General features: G+C 47.9%; 1 protein-coding gene across 1 annotated transcript in view; it reads right to left on the bottom strand.

Annotated features, from left to right (window-relative positions):
• Positions 1 to 16,651, bottom strand: part of CECR2 (CECR2 histone acetyl-lysine reader) — a 92,852-nt gene that overhangs the window by 27,146 nt on the left and 49,055 nt on the right. The gene's annotated exons all lie outside the window — the stretch shown is intronic.

The following is a 16,651-nucleotide window of genomic DNA, read 5'->3' as shown; positions in this document are numbered from 1 at the left end:
CCCTGTCCTACAGCTCATTAAACAACGAGAACTATTACAGAGATCACCGACAAGAGGTCAGCAAAGTTACCCTGGATTACTCTGCAACTGTAAAACTTCATCCTTCCCACAAAATGTCTTTCTCCCCATCCCCATCCCGACTTCACTAGCCTCTGCACCATTAATATTCCAGAAAACTGAGACACAAAGTTTCCCTTGCTTGTTCACGATGTCCTCTGCTTTGCAGATCCCACCCAATATGGAAAGCAATTTGGACAGCTGTGGTGGGGAAGCAGTGGAATAGTACATGCCTATCTACATGAGACATCCCAGATGGATGCAGGTCATTTCCCATGAGCCCAACACAATTTCTTCCTCTTGTCCCTGGCCGTGCTCTGAAACCACAGGGTCGTTGCCAGAGGTCCCTACCTTTTTTTTTGCAATGATTAGAAGCGTACGTTGCGGACCTCTACGTATACAAAAGGAAATCTGGAGCGCGGAGGAGGACGCGACACGGCACGTCGGTGTCGAAGGGGAGGAACAGCGGCGGACAACCCGCAAGGGTACCGGCGAGGTCGCAGCTCAAGTTGCCTGTGATCTTTAGCAGCAGCTGCAAAAAACCCAGGGCATAAAGAAGATGGGAGCAAGTCTAAGGAGGGGCTCCTCCCCAACACGGGTGTCAACATCCAGAGCAGTCGGAGAAATGATACGCGCCCCGAGAGCTCTACGCCGCAGCCCGGCCATCTGCCGCCCGCCTCCCGGAGAGGGGGGTGTGCACCCTTCCCATCGCCCAGGGTTTGCCAGCACGGGGCCGCACTGCTGTCGAGAAAAGAAGCTTGGCCAGCGCACGGAGAGGGACCCTGTCCCGTGGCTCGTCATCATGCCCGGCTTTGCGGAGTAGCTCCTTTGGAGACCTCTGGAAGAGAGGGTGAAAACATCTCAGGGTTGATGGGAGATATGAGGATGAGGCTTTGGGCAACCTGGTGTAGTGGAGGGTGTCCCTGCCCATGGCAGGGGGTTGGAACTAGATGATCTTTGAGGTCCCTTCCAAGGCTAACCATTCTGTGATTCTGTGATTCTATTCTATATGGAAAAGTTTGGTCGGAGCTTCTGGTGTGCACGTTTGGGAGGGCAGACCTCAGCCCCACAGGGACCCTGTAGGGCAAGCTCTTTGGGAAATGCCTTCTGAGCCAAGCCAGCACTGCCGGGGCTAGAATTCCGTGTGTACACACACACACACATTTACTTTTTTTATCTTCCTGCCCAGAGGAAGCAGAGCCACTTGTGCTTTCAGTTTTAAAGTCTCCAAAGTAAATCAAATCTTGGCTGGGAAACTGTAAACAAAATCGAGCCAGGAAAACACAAGCAAAACCAAACACTGATTCAGTAAGAGAGTCCCCGTGTCAATCCGCACTTCCCACAGGCAGGGTGCCACGGCCCGAGTGCGGAATTACTGCCCCAGCATGCTTCCCTGTCTGCTCTATTGCTGCCAATTTTGTTACAAGTCCCCCTTCTCCACCCCAAAAAAAAAATCCTACACCCCCCTGCCCATGCCCCCAACCCAGAGGGAGTAAATATTGAATGAAAAAAAAACCACGTTAGGCTAAAGAGTCAGAAATATCGGAGACCAAAATCTTTCAACGATGCTCAGATGCTGCTGGCACACGCAGATAAGCTTTCCAAAAGTTCAGATGCCAAATAATTGCCTGGACCCACCAGCCAGAGTATCTATCATGTTGACAGTGTTTTAAGTCTCTTGTTTCTTTTAATTTACAAAATGCAACGGAAGAGTAAATCCTGGAACGCTCTTGAGCTAAAACCGCTGGGAAAATGGCAAGCCTGACCTATGTCTAATCCCAGGCAGTACATTGTTCCGTGCTTGAGATTAAATCCAAGAACCCTGACGAAACCAGAAGACGACAGAGAGCAGGAACAATGGGTCTCCTCCGTCTCCTGCCCAGGAGTAGTATGTGGGAGGAACATGGAAAACAAGGCTGGGAGAGCTCAGCCTTTCCCTCAAAGGCTATTTAAACAGGAATAGAATTACTCTCGTAGTTCCTTTTACAGCGCTAGCCAGTAAGAAAAATAATAGAGGCGATACCTCTGTCTGCTAAAAGCTTTAAAAGCTGAAAAAGACTTGGAGTCTTGGAGGTTCTCAGTAATCAGTGGAAAAAGACTTCTCGGGCATCTAATTCACAGCACACACGGGAACTGGTTTTGCCTCTGTGACCTCTCTACTGAAAAGAAACAACAACAAGAGCAACAAAACCAAGGACTTACCAGAACAGACGTTTTATCATGGAATTAACGTTATGGACTGAAGATATTTCAGCTTAAGGGCTTGCACCTTGCAAGTTCTGAATGGGCAAAAAGGGACCAGCTCGGTGTTGGGAGTCACTCAGAGAGCATTAACTGACAGATGGCATTCGAGATGTTTCTCCCCTCTCCAGTGAAGACAGCTTCTTTGCTACAGCAGAGATCAGAAAAGCTTAAATCTTAACAAGCGTACAATACTTGGGCACAAAGGCAAGCCCTCTAGAAGGTAATGGGAAGGATTCAGGGTTTGCTAGGATGACCTCAGTCAAACATCATTAACAGGGTCAGGAGAAGCAAAGCCTATTACAGAAGGAAAAAAAAAAAAAATGTAAGGGCCCCCATGACCAATCTATCGTGGCTTGTCAGAAAGAGAAAGCTTGGGCTGACCTTAGAAGCAATATGAGTTACTACTACCAGCCTGACCTTGAGCTCTCGTGTAACAATGGAGACTTTTTTTTTTTTTTACTGTATTAATGAGTTTTCTTATCTGAGGTGGGGGAGGAAGCCTTATGGACCAGCTTGTACTTTACCTTCAAACAATTTACCCTACTGAGAAACTAAGTCAGGCACGATACAGGGGAAAAAAAGATGCAACCCCATCCTTCTGATGGAGAAAAGGGTTGGATAGGTATATTCCCCATTTCCTTCCAAGCCCCCTGTGTGCTTCAGAAGGTGTGCAAGCCCACGGAAAGCATGTGTGCCTCAGACCATGGGCCAACCTATCATCAGGGCAATCAGACTGGCAGAGGCTCAAGGGCAACAAGCACCTTGAAGGGCATCTCCTCAAAACACTTCACTGCAGCAGAGCCAAATGGCCGAGAAGCTGAACATCTAGGGATCATGACCTTGAGCTTTAACATCCACATTTCATTTCCAGTTCAACTAGCAGTGCCCACTACCTGCACCACTGTCCTGCACCGCTGGTGGGGACAGACTTTGCAAATCTGAGTTGGGGAAAGTTTCGAGGGAAGCAGTAACTCCTGACCACATCAAACTGGTGACCGACTTCAGCAAGGTCCGACCCTTGATCAAGGGTCAGAATCTCCTTTGATTCATGCCTGAAGAAAACCAGACAGCCTACAAGGGGCTGTGAATAAAAGGGGGAGGGTTGACATTAACAGACCCTGAATGAAACCACAAAATGGGAACAATACATACATAAATAATATTTAAGAAAACATCTAATGGGATTGATCAAAGCTCCAGAGTGAAGATTCTCTCCCTGAAGGGAAATACAGCAGATGGCTGGAGCAGAAGACCATCACAAGGCACGTACGGGCTTGCCTCCCAAACCTCAGGTGACTCCGTGGCCAGCAGGAGAACTGGCAGCGAAGGGGAGGAGAAGGACACCTGAAGGATCAAGAGGGTGGATGGCATGGAGCTCTACACACAACGACCTTTGTCCTCACCCTGGCTGAACACGGGAAGACATTCTTTCCACATTACAACCATGGTTTTGTTTCAAAGCATAAGGACAAAAAAAATAGCTCGTTAGCAAATGTTAAGCAGTGGCAGCTCTTCTCTGGAGGAGTCTGATCTGACTCCTGGATTTGGCAGTCTGAAACACGAGCGAGTAGAGGCTTCCACATCCATGAAAGATACACTCAAGTCTTCCACAAAAGTAAAGGACAACAGAGTTATTTCAGCCCCCCAGCAATTCCCGTTCCCTATCCCTTACTCCCCCACCCCATAACTTGCTTCCAGAGCTCAAATGTGGCACTGAGACCACCCTCAAGAACACGCTGAAGAGATACTCAGAGAAGACTTCAAGGTTCTGGACCTTTCTTCCAACACGATAACACAAAGTTTACGACAAGAGGTTCTCCAGCAGAAGGGCTGCTCCATCTTGCTACGGAAATCTAATTTATGTGTTTGGATGCCAGAGAATCCACTGCCTTCCCAGTTGAACTAAGGCAGTCAGGTTTAGGAGAGGGAAAAAATCAGCTAAGAGGAAGCAATGCTGTCTCAGAATACTCCACCCCTGCTCCTTGTCTTCCTCCATCTTACCTCGAGCCATCCTCCATGCAACACAAAGCGGGGAAGCGGGAAGGGGAGCTGGCAGATATGCTGTGTCCCACCGAGCAGCAGAATAGGAACAGCTATGGAGCGCGGCGGTGCCTCCAGGGAGGCAGGGAGAACGGAGAGCTGATGTGGGCTGTCTGCTCTAATCAGGGATCGCCCCGCAGGAGCACGCGCTGGCTTGACAGAAGCAAGTGCAGCCACTTAACCTGGGTACGACAGCTGGAGCGGGAACGTTGCTTTCCTACCCCCCAAAAAAGGGGAGCGCCGAGGGAGAAGGGGAAGCCACCAGGCCACCGCAGCCGCCCACCCTTCAAGGGAGGTTCCAGGTCTGCTCCTGCAGACTTCTCCCCGCCGCCGCGGCAGAAAAAATGCGCAACCAAAGATGTTGCCAGCTTGGGCTCGTTAGCACTACTAGACCACGCTCTCCAACTCTTGGATTAGGTGGAGGTGCCCTTCATTACCTGCTGTGAGCGGACGTGTGCTGCCTTCCACCCCTTCTCCCTCCCACGAGGGACAGGAGGCAGCAAGTCCACCCCTCCAACATCGGCTGTCGGAACCCAACTCATCTCACGCTCCGATCTTCCCCAGCCGCTCGCGGTCCATCCTTCTCCTGCGATGCTGCTTGTACCCAGTGACCACCCGACGTGTGGCACAGCTGCTGGGGGGGACTTGTTTGTCGTTTTGCTGAGAGAGGGCAGAAAAGCAGCCGAGATATCGGCGCCGATACGGCACAGTCCTGCGTTGGCCTCTTCTGCAAAAGCTCTTCCCTTAGGCTGGCAAATGCCAGGGACAGGCAGGAGTGCTGAGATAAGTGTCTATTTGATCTCCTCTCCCCCATTCGCCCTGGATTCTTCACCGCTTCATGTTCACAAAATGCCAAGGCAGCTAATCAGTGCTCTGTGACCCCTGTTAATTGGGCTGTGTGAGAGAAAGGCAGCACCGGCAGGAGAAATCACACATACCTGTTACTTTGAACTGCCCTGTCGTTTTCCGTCTCCCTGCCTGCAGGAGCTCCAAGCACCCTTCTGCGAGCCAGGGCTGCCCTATTGTCGTCACCATCCCCAGGATCAGCAGGAGAGGCCATGAGCGTTTCATGCAGTTGTCCCCCCTCTAACACCTCGAGGTCCAGGGAGGCAACAAAGAGGCGTTGTTGTTGCTTGTCCTTCCATGTGAGAAGGCAAAAGTGACTTTTGGTGAAGGAAACACAATCTGAAGGTGCTGATGGCCCTTATTCCATGACACTCGGCTGCTCCTCGCTGCCTTTATCTGTCTCTCTGTTGCTCCCCCTCTCCCTCCCCACTACGGTACCAGGCAGAAGCGAGCAGATGCCCAGCATCCATCTGCCCATCTCAAGAGACCAGCAGCCTATTTGGCCAAGCGAGCCAGAGAAAGCAAGCAATTGGTGTGGAGATGTGAAGCACTGGAGGAAAGAGGGGTTGGATCTGCCAACCCTTAAAGGGGGCCTACAGAAAAGCCGGAGAGGGACTTTTTACAAGGGTATATAGTGATAGGACACAGGGCAATGGCTTTAAACTGAAAGAGGGGAGATTTAGATTAGATCTAAGGAAGAAATTTTTCCCTCTGAGGGTGGTGAGGCACTGGCACAGGTTGCCCAGAGAAGCTGTGGCTGCCCCATCCGTGGAAGTGTTCAAGGCCAGGCTGGATGAGGCTTTGGACAACCTGGTGTAGTGGAGGGTGTCCCTGCCCATGGCAGGGGGGTTGGAACTGGATGATCTTTGAGGTCCCTTCCAACCCAAACCATTCTGTGATTACACAGTACTTGGAGGATGAGGACGACACATATGGTTAACTAGATGCACACTGGGTATGGGAGCCTGCATTTGATTTCTAGTTAGGAGCAAGGGCTGCTTGAGTGTTTTTGTTGTTTGATTAAGGAAAGGAAGAATTAGGAGTATGAGCAGCAATAAAACAAGAGCAGCCAGAAACATCCCGAGCAACAGCTGAAGGCGTAGGGTGCCAAAGGAAGAGAAAGTCCAAGGGGCGAAGGGGATGAGCAGGAGGATGCGTACGCTGCCCAGATTCAGAGAATATTCATGGGATTACAACAAAACGTGACGACTACCTGTTTATTTTTCAATGCTTGCTCAACCCTTCCTTCAAACTGAGCAAGTCTCTGCACAGTCTCCAGGAAGGGAAGGTTCGTGCTCTCGAGGCGCGCAGGGTTTTGGGGCAGTAGTATGGACAGAGAAGCAGGAACCCCCCTCCCCCGCTACCGATGCTGCAATTTGAGTGAAAACTGATAATGACAAATCACTGGGTTGGATAACTGGATTAAAAAGAGGGGAAAATAATTCTGCTAGAAGACCTTGAAACATCACTGTGGCGGGCAAGCAGTATTGCTACATATATTTGTGAAAACGTCAACTAAGGCGGCGATAGGCGAACAGAAAGGATTATTTACCTTGAACGACCACAAAGGAAAGATGATTTGAGACAGTTTTAAGAATTGTCTTTTTCCTTAATTATAACTGCATAAATACTATTAATTAAGTATGATCCTGGAGACGTTCAAGGCCAGGTTGGACGAGGCCCTGAGCAACCTGATCTAGTTGGAGATGTCCCTGTTCCTTGCAGGGAGGTTGGACTAGATGACCGTTGAAGGTCCCTTCCAGCCCTAACCATTCTATGATTCTATGATTCTATGATTATGCCATTTTCCATGGGCATTGCTGCGTTTGACTCAGGATGACCATGTTCACTCCAAAGGTGTGTTTAGACACACTTGCCCAGCTGTGCCAACACACTAACATTTTACCTTTAAGATACTCCTGTGAAACCATCAGTCAAAGGGTGCAATCACAAACCAGTTGCCTCCAGTGTGACACATAACCCATGAGAGCAGCAAGAGGAGGTTTAAAGTCCACGAGGAAACCAGCTCTGCAATCATGCATTTTCCTACCTACCATCGTGTTGAAACACGCACCACAGCTCCAGCGTGGAGGAAAGCAGATGATATTGCAGCTACTTTTTCTCTTCTTGCCTAAAAATAGAGATCTCAGCTCCTTGAGATACGGTTGAGATTGTAAAATACTGTGCATTTGGAAATACATAGGACCCTCCAGAACACTCCTGGTAAGACAGTCGGTCAGATATCCTGCCTGGCTGAATGGGAAGAAGACTTGAGTGTCTGTCCAGCAATAAGTGGTTTCTGCTTCTTCACTGGGGGTTGCACAGGGCAGTTCATCAGTCATAGAGGAAACGAGGTGCATACCCCTTGCAATGTCAGCTGCTCTTTCCCGCCTCGAGGAATCAACCTGTGGAGCTGAGGGAACCCAAGAAAGAGGCAATATCGGTTACTGAAGGTTTACCCGGAAAGGGAGGCAGAGCTGGTACTAGAACAGGGTGGTATCAGTGCTGATGCCATCACACATTATGTCCGAGATGGAAAAGACCAAGGAAAGAAGTTCTTTCGCTCCAAGCACCTATGAAAAATTAATGATAGAACTGAAAATGCCTCTCTATCATGCCTAAAGAAATGTTGGTGTCAAGTTGGTGTGTGATACTGTGAGAAGATACCAAGGAGAAGTCTAAGTGTATGTCATCTCTTGCCGTGTGATGACATTGATCTCGGCTGGGGAAGGGCTGGAGAAAATGGCTTTGATTAAGCAATGAATTCTCTGGCATGCTAGTGAACAGGGTCCGAGAGCTGCGGAGAGTCGGAGCCCAACGCTTCCCTATCCAACAACATCTATCGCTGCAGCTAGACTGGGAACATGAATTTTCCCCTGACAGTAAGTCCACATCAAGTGGTGAGAATCTCCCGAGACCTCGAAGCTCAGAGTTTTCCATCAGGCTCAGAATCAGAGAAAATGAGTGCCGGATGCTACTGGCAAAGACAAAATGGCAGGAGGCAGAAGAGAGGTCCTGAGTCTCAGAGCCAGCACTGGGGTGGGTACTGAAGGCACTGGAGCGTGTGCTGGTGCTAAAGGACAGGAGAATAACGGTGACGAGACGTCACAACGATCGGTACTGAAGTTGGTGGTACTGGTGCACGAGACCAAGGTGGAGAGCTGGAGGGGCAGCTGAAGGAGGGATGCACTGACCTGCAGGGCGCAGCTGGTCCTGTGGTGGAGCAAAAGATGACCAAGAGAAGATTCAGCAATACTGATGCCAAGCCAGAGATTTTACAGGCACGTCGGCAGGGTGCAGGCTTGATGACGCCGCCAGGCTTAGTGGCAGCAGTAAATTATGTCACTTTTTGGATGTAACGGAAAAGCCAAGAACCTAGGTTCTCCCCCGAACACGTGCTCACGAGGCAATAAAATCTGAGATGCAGCAGTTCCCGGGGTCGGTTTTAGGGCTCAAGGAGCAATTCCGGGGCCTCGAAAAAAAAAACTGTCTGACCTGGACGTTTCTGAGCACAACTTAACAAAGGGAGATACCTCCCCCCTCAACAGACAGGAGACCAGATCCTTGTCAGACTGGTAAGGGAACTCAGGCAAAGGCAGGAGGGTCCCCAGGCGGGGCGAAATGCTGATCCTGAAAGGCCCTGATCAGCCAGCGAATCTCCTCCAGTCCCTCCCCGCATGGATGGATGCCTCCCAGCACCCCTCAGGAATTCAGAGGGCTGCATTCTTCTCTGCCTAGTTCTTCCCCCAGGCTTATCAGACACCCAGGATGGGAATCACTTACAGGCATAAGGATCCCACAGCCAAGCCAGGGTTGAAGCCTAGGGGCTTCTGCCTTGCTTCTGTGTCAAGTACCTCCGGCTTTGAATAACAAAAGGCAATCTCTTGAAGGATCGAAAAGGAAAAAAAAAAGAACCAGAACCAATAACTATTTACTAACTAACCCAAGAAATAGTTATGAGTTGTTAGAGATAATAAAAAGGGAGAGAGAAGGGTCTGGGTTCTCAAGGGGGAATCAAGTATCTTGGGAGAAGTCAACTTTGTCAATCTGTTCAGCCTGAAGAAGAGAAGGCTCTGGGGTGATCTTATTGCAGCCTTCCAGTACCTAAAGGGCCTACAAGAAAGCTAGAGAGGAACTTTTTACAAGTGTATATAGTGATAGGACAAGGGGCAATGGCTTTAAACTGAAAGAGGCGAGATTTAGATGAGATCTAAGGAAGAAATTCTTCACTCTGAGGGTGGTGAGGCACTGGCACAGGTTGCCCAGAGAAGCTGTGGCTGCCCCATCCCTGGCAGTGTTCCAGGCCAGGTTGGATGGGACTTTGAGCAACCTGGTACAGTGGAGGGTGTCCCTGCCCATGGCAGGGGGGTTGGAACTGGATGATCTTTGAGGTCCTTTCCAACCCAAACCATTCTGTGATTCTATGACTCAGCACGTGGGCAGGGGTGCAGATTTGGGTAATGCTGGTGGGGGGTGAGAGGCAGGCTGCCTCCTTTGAAGGGCTCTGATAAGGGAGACTTAGGTTCATGCAGGCTGGGTGCACAGTCAGCACATACTGATGAGACCTGGAAAAGCCATGCAGTCCTTACTGAAGCGTGAGAACCGCTGCTGCGTGCTCTGCTCTTGCCACGCACTGCTCCACGTGCACACTTCGACTCCTAAGGCAGGGAGGTTTTCCCCCCTTGTTTTGTGTCTTGCTATTCTCTGTGACCTTGACAACCAGCCGCACAGTGTGTGCCCAACAACAAGCCACTCCAGATGTGATGAAATGAAGATCAACCCATAGTAGTCTCTACCTCAGGAGGGACGAACACAGCCTTCTGGATGGTCCAGAATACAGGAACGTGCCTAGAGCTCAACTTTCACCTTGTGAACTGACCTGGTAGAACAGCAAGGGCTTTGGTTGGTCTGTGATGGCATTTCACTTCTCCCATCAGTTACCTTCACCCGCATCTAACCAATTCAGGCTTGTCAATTTTCACCCACATGCTTCTTTCTTTCTACTACTGACAGCGATGCTCTTTCTGAAGGGGAGTTGGAGCTGATTAACTTACCAAAGACCCAAATACACCTCCTATATTCCGAAAGAGCAAATAGGATTGAGGTTCATTGTGTCCCAAATTCAGACTGGAAGAGCATCATTACTAACTATTCATTCCTGGATCCTTAAAGAACAAGGGAAGCCAGCTTAACGCTGCATTGTTCATGTGTATATTATGGCACAAATCCGTATGAAACAAGCCCTTATGTGCCTTGCTGCTCATAGAAAAATATGCTTAAATGTGGGAGAAGAGAGTCTTTTCCGAGGACAAAAAATACGTAGCGCAAGGTTGCCTTGAAGCAAACAAGCTTGACAATTTCATTACTTAGAACCAGCCCCACAGATTACAAGTTTCTAGGGACGATGGATAAAACTAAGTTGTTACAGATAAACAAACGGGTCCTAAAGAAGTTCCTTTCAGGATTCGTTTCAGAACAGGTTTTTCCTCTTCTTTTCTCCAACGTTTCAACGACCACACTGGTTGAGCCAGAAGGGAACTAAGGAAGGATGGAAGGTAAGATGAGATAAAACCTAAAATTATAAGTGACTTAGAGACTGATGTGACAACACTGAATCATCGTAGCGGCTTAGCAGCTGGCCAGCAGCCGCCCCAGCTGTTCACTGAGCTTGCTGGGGCTAAAAGGCTCCAATAAAATAATTTCAGAACTTCTCCAATACTCAACTTTGGGCTAAAGATCGGTTTCTGGACCTGGCTGAGGTGCCAGGTGGTGGCCTGCAGCCGTGCTGGAGCAAAAATCCTACACAAGTGGTTTGGAGCATCGCTATCTTGAAATCCAGGTCTCAAAAGTGAGAGCAAAGATTTTGCATGGAGAGAACTTCCACATCCTGTCCCTCTCTCTCCATCACTCTTTCTCTTCTTCCTTCCAAGATGCCTTCCCCAGTTCTTTCTTCATCGTTGCTTTCTTCCTCCTCTTCTCCGGAGTAGCTGGTTTGCAACATCAACAACTTGAAAACACAGCTGTCCGTTTCATATTTCAAACTCTGATGTCAGCATGATGACATCATTGCAGTCTCCGAGCCCTTTCACTGACTGTTCTCTATTCATCTTCTTAAGTTTAGCCAGCTATTCCTCCCCGTCCATGTTCTGCATGACTCCCCCTCCCCAGCCATCCCATCTATTTGTCCCTCATCCATCTGCCCTGACAAGTAACAGCACAGCTTCCTCGCTCTTTTTCTCTCCCACCATTATCATTCCTTATTCTCCGATATCTACGAAACAGTCATTCCACAACTTGCTACCAACTTTTCTTCAAATTCTTCTTTAAAGATTCATTTTATCCATCTGAGAATCAAAGACATTTACTTAGCTTTATTTATACTCGAACTCCATAATTTTATTCCACTGTGCTTCTCATTAATCTCTGAATGACCGTGTTATTTCACCGCTGTAATCTCATCCTTCCTTTCCCAACACCTGCCAGCTGCCTCATTTTCACTTTTTACCCTTTAAAAGGCTCACCTTGCACGGCTTGGCTATTATTATAATAAATATTAATATTAGATTCAAGATGAGCAATGTAGCCACTTCATCTCCCTTGCCCCCTCACGCTATCTCCTGCGCCGATGCTACTGGGTCGATTCCAGAGGCCATCCACCAATCTCCATGATGTATGCACGGCAGCGCTTGTTAAAAGTCAGACTGTAAATAACGCTGATCTTGTTGATATTCGCCTGGCATTCATGAATATGACTCCGAGTTGGTGAGGTGCTTTGTGGCTGGGCCACTGAAACAGTTGTTTTCATCAAGGTCACTGGCACAACCCCAACAGTCGGCTCTTAAAACTCTTTCCGAAAGGTGATGGTCCTCAGGTCTGAGCTTAGGCTGGCTGCTCCGTGTGTTATGGCATAGACTGAAGTGTGGAATTTATTCAGATTGTCTTAGTGCCTTGGCTTAGCTACTCCTGCAGCTCAGTTCACCGCAGTATCCACCAGACCAAAAACTTGGCACTGGTTTGCCAGCTACCCCAGTCGACCTGCAACTTCATCCGCTGGACCAGACCGACACACAGCGGTCCGTAAAGGACGCACCTCTCACAGTCGCGCGCAGAAGGACGGTTTCAAGACGTTAAGTATTTTATTGAAGGCACGTTTACCAAAACATGAGGGCTGGAGGAGCCCCCAAAGTCGCCTGTGAAGACACAGTCCACACAGCAAAAAGGACAAGGATGGACAAACATGACAAAGCAGAAGCAAGAAGTTAAATACTCAGCGCTATTAAACACTGTCCTCAGAAACAGGCATTCTGCCCCGGTGGGTTGGAAGATCTCAGATTATCCCTTATCTCTTTCTCTCCAGAGCTCAAACAAGTGATTACGGAACAAGCGTTAGAAAATAAGCAGAACAGGGGTGGTTGGTATTCTTGATCAGAAATTCAACAAGTAGGGAATGTAAGTCTTCAGATGCCATACTGGGAGTATTTCTCAAGGCCACCACTAAGGGTATGAGAGAAATAAGGCAATTACAGGGAAGAGGAGTTAAGGAATATCTTCTTATTAGAAGAAACCAGGTGCAAACTACAAGCCAAAGACTCTAAGGTTAGTTTACAGCTCCAGAAAGAACTTAAGGTGAGCGCAAAACAGATGATCCACTTGGGGAAAAAAAAAAAAAAAAGAATTCCAATGCATTAAGGGAAGAAATAACAAGAAAAATATAATTGAGGTTCCTAAGGAAGCAAATGCTGTCTGTGGTGCCACAGAAGTCAATTAGATAGTTTACAGCTAGTGACGGACCGGTCTCCTGGGGTATAAGGAAAAAAAAAAAAAAGTCTCATGGGGCGTAGGCAAGAGCAGAAATATTGTTTTTGTTCCTCCTCATTTTCTGGCACCTTTATCCATGTTGAAAAAATAAAAAAATGAAACTCGTTGTAAGAAAAAGCAATTAAAATGTGTTTCAAGATACAACAGCAGCACGCAGAACGTGCCCCAATGAGAAATATGACCAAGTTATTGAAACTTTTTATGCCGTCGCATTAGAAAAATAACAAAAATGCAATCACGGAGCAGTAAGGAATGAGTTTCACCCAAAGAAACGCTGAACAGCGGGAGCTTTTCTGCATGATTTTAGCTGAGTGTACACATCCATGTCACACCATCACTTCTTACTTAAAAACAGCTGCAGAAGGCTCCTGCTGCGGCTGTTGCCGTTAGCTGCAGCTCTGATCTTCCTGTCTTGATACAAGTCATCAAGTCGTGTTTCCTGCTGGAATTAAAGTGGCAGCCCCTAGGGACTATGCAGCTGCCCAATTTATACCAGAGAGAGTCTGAAGCAAGCACCAGTGGTTTTTTTTTTTCAAACTGCCTAATTTTTAGTTATTTATTTTTTCTAAACCCCGAGTTCTATTTAGGGCTTTCTCCCCCACCACTCCTCGCTTTCCAGGCAGTTGCGTTTCGAAACAATTAAAAAAGACAAGTCCAGGCCTGTGCACAAAAGCTAGAGGCAAGGAAAACGTGTGGGTAAACTCACTGGCATCAAACCTAAACGGTGCCTATGGCATAAAACTCAGCAGAGAGATCAAACAAAAAGCTTCGAGGATATTAGTTATTGCATTGTTAGTCTTCGTATACCATCTGTACCATCTAACTACTATGGAGGGTGTTTATAAAACAACAGAAGCTGGAGATGATGGCACAAAAGTATTTTGAGTCGGAGCAAAAAGAGGAGAGGAACAAGGAAACTATCCTGGCCAAGTGCTCAAACCACCCCGTGCCAGGCAAGGACAGCGACGGGGTCATCGCTGAAGATCATAGAATGGTTTGGGTTGGAAGGGATCTCAAAGATCATCCAGTTCCAACGAAGCCAGAAATACAGACTCACATCTTTTTGTTCTATACTTCTGCAGTGCTCAACACAGCAAGAACCAGGTCAATGAAGAGCGTTTCTAACAGCTATGATAGGTTCTGATAAATGAGAGTTTGGAGGAGATCATGTGGCATCCCATTAAGTAGTCTCTGTAGTTAAACACAGATATCCATAACTCAAAAGAAGTCTTAAGTTACCAGACTTTCGACACTCCTTAGCCATCAAGTAGGGTAAAAAACAGTCTCTTTCTTCTAAGTAATTTAAAAATAAATAAATAAATACATAAATCTGTAATAAAGACTACAAAAACCAAGGCAAAGTTGCTCTACTTCAAAACCAAGAACACAGAACCCTACACAAATATTAATCTCATTTTTTTTTTTCCAAAGAATAATAAGCATATCAAACTAGAGTATGTTAAACCGTGCATTAGAAGGGCTCCCAGCTACGTTCCGCTTCCAAAATTACTTGAGAGCACATTATAATTAGCAAAGGTATGTGACAGTTTTATACCCCTCTATGATGCATGATTAAAGCCAGGCAGCCCGAGTTCTGCACGCCGTCAAAACGGATGTGACAAGAACTACAAGCTACTCCCAGGCAGGCTGTGAGAAAGCACAGACAGATAACATTTTGGCCATCAAAGAGCTAAGACGTGACACAAAACTAATTAAACCTCAAAACCTCTCGGAGAGGTGGGTAAACTGTGTTTTCTATGAAGTTATACTCAAAGCATCTCGTGCTCGAGCTGCAGTGCTCCGGCCCAAGAGCAAGGATGAGAACGAGCTCCCACCTTCCCCTCCGAGGTGCAACAGGGAGTAGAGTCCGCAGCCTAAAGATTAACAGGATGTGGAGCACAAATGACCGAAGTAAGGTCCCTGTGATGTCCTGTGAAACTGTTTGGTCTTCCCATGTGAGATAGAGGTCTACTATCTGTCTGCAACAGGAAAATACGGAGTCCCGGCATCCCAGCCCGTTGTGAAAAGCCAAATCTCAACTCCAGACAAATTCTGCCTCTTCCATGTGCAGGTCTTTGTCCGCTGAGCACTCAAGGAGGCAATTAGAGGCTCAACTGTTTACCATCAACTGGGACAAACGAGGTACAGGAGGGAAGCTGCGCCAAAGCCTACGCCTCTTGAGCTCAGGTTAGAGGGAACAAAGGTCCAGGGAATAAACGTGTAAGGAACGAGGAGAATTTTGGGCTTTAAAAACACACCTTCATTTTGGATAAATATTCCACGGGCTGCTTTGGAAGTATGAAACAAACAGTGGGGCAAGCTCATTTCTGAGAAATGCATCCAAGCCAGCATTTTTATTCTCATTTATCTACAGATTTCCGTATTTAAACTACATCTTAATGCTTTTTCCTTTGTGACATCCCTCTGCACACAGCACCTTTCCCTCGGTTTCCAGGTAGCCTCCCTCGTTGCTTCGTCTGCAGGGCTTCGGAGCCCACCTCCCTAACATGACAGTGGCTCCAGTATTCCTCCTGTATTCCTCCAGCCGTTTACACCACCCTGCTTCTGCTGGGCTCTTTTCTCCATTGCCCCTTCAGAAAAGACTTTTTCTCGCTCTCCCCCTGCCCACGAGACAGGCCCCTTCTACAGGAGGGTGCTGGAAAGGCTGCAGCCGGTTTCTCCTTCAGGCAGCTCATGCTTTCCTTAGCACAACCGTGAGGTGTAAGTGAGGTGTAAGTTCTCACAACTTCACTACGTGACTTTGCACTCCTCTGCTTCCTGCGGCACCTCTCGTACACCAGCTATACTGAGCAAGAGCCGTGTGGGTACCCACCTACGCCGCCTACGCACCCCGACAGGCTGCACGAACCCACGGTTGGGCGATCGGCGCTTCCTTCTGCGATGGTGTTACCATCTCACGGCTTCTGTATCCCGGAGTTATCCAAAGCTCTATTTACCCAGGCACAAAGCGGGACCTACACGGGATACTGAAGAACTAACTACACGTCGTGGAGCCACCAGGTGTGTCACGTAACTGTGCGTGAGCGGATACGCACGTGTACGTGTGTAACCTTCCCCGGACCAACAGGACTCCCCCATGTCTAACGACTCACCCAGGACCCATCCCTGAATCTCGTTAGTCAAAACAGCTGAGAAAGGGGAGGTAACGATACAGCGCTGTCGCTAACGGACACTCTTTAGATCCGGAGAGTTTAGGAGAACCTCACGATGTTGAATTTTGGAAATTTATCCAAGACTAATTTTGCCCTGCTTCTACGAGGGTAAGTCGGTTACGGTGGGCAAAACACTTAAGCCACTACTTTCTGGTGCTTCTGGTATGAAGAAATAAACTTGCTGCATGTTTATAAGCAAGATTGTACGGCTCTGTGGCTGTTTTGATGAAGGAGGTCTACACTGCAATATATGTTGCACACTCTACAATCAAGCTTCTCGTCACATCGGTTTCATTCAGAGACAATAAACGCAGTGCAGCTGCCTGGTTCAGATCCCAGTGTCCACTTATGCTGAATGTCAGCCCAGCAGTGCAAGAGAACCTACTTAAGCAGCAGCTATATACATAAAAATAAACTATACATATTTTGCTGAACATAATCAGGTAATTGGAAAACAAAGCTTTCAATGCAAG

The sequence above is a fragment of the Tauraco erythrolophus genome, chromosome 4, assembly GCF_009769465.1.
Source record: "Tauraco erythrolophus isolate bTauEry1 chromosome 4, bTauEry1.pri, whole genome shotgun sequence".
Classification (NCBI taxonomy): Eukaryota; Metazoa; Chordata; class Aves; order Musophagiformes; family Musophagidae; genus Tauraco; species Tauraco erythrolophus.
Note: the sequence above shows the minus strand (reverse complement) of the source record. Positions and strands in the feature narration are given on the sequence as shown.